The following is a 921-nucleotide window of genomic DNA, read 5'->3' on the forward strand; positions in this document are numbered from 1 at the left end:
TTATATGCAAAATTCTCAAAGTGTGAGTTTTGGCTAGACTCAGTGGCATTCTTGGGTCATGTAGTATCGAGTGATGGGATCAAGGTGGATTTGAAGAAGGTGGAAACGGTGCAGAGTTGGCCTAGACATTACGGAGATCCAGAGTTTTCTTTGTTTGGAGGGGTATTACCGTCGTTTTGTAGAGTGATTCTCATCTATTGCAGCACCTATGACAAGACTGAGCCAGAAGGGTGCTTCGTTTAGATGGACAGAGGAGTGTGAGGAGAGCTTTTAGAAGCTCAAGACAGCTTTGACTACAACCCCAATATTGGTATTGCCTACAGGTTCGAGGTCTTATACTATGTATTGTGATGCATCGCGAATTGATCTCGGTGCGATGTTGATGCAGGACGGTAAGTTGATTGGCTACGCGTCTAGATAGCTAAAGGTGCATGAAAAGAACTATCCTGTCCACGTCCTTGAGTTAGCAGCTATTGTTCATGCCTTGAAGATTTGGCGGCACTATTTGTACGGTGTCCTTGTGAGATTTACACCGATCATCAGAGTTTGCAGCATCAGTTCAAGCAAATAGATCTTAGCTTGCATCAGCGGAGGTGGTTGGAGCTACTTAAGGACTATGATATCACTATTTTGTACCATCCGGGAAAGGCCAATGTGGTGGCCTATGCCTTGAGTCGTGGAGTAGAGAGTTTGGGGAGTTTAGCATATCTACCAGCAGTAGAGAGGCCATTGGCGTTGGATGTTCAGGCCTTAGCTAGCCAGTTTGTGAGATTAGATATTTCTGAGCCGAGTCGAGTATTGGCTTGTGTGGTCTCTCGGTCTTCTCTTTATGATCGTATCAAGAAGCGTCAGTATGATGACCCCCATCTACTTGTCCTTAAGGACACGGTTCAACATGGTGATGCTAAGGAGGTCACCATT

This window comes from Nicotiana tomentosiformis, chromosome 2 (assembly GCF_000390325.3).
Source record: "Nicotiana tomentosiformis chromosome 2, ASM39032v3, whole genome shotgun sequence".
In the NCBI taxonomy this organism is placed as follows: Eukaryota; Viridiplantae; Streptophyta; class Magnoliopsida; order Solanales; family Solanaceae; genus Nicotiana; species Nicotiana tomentosiformis.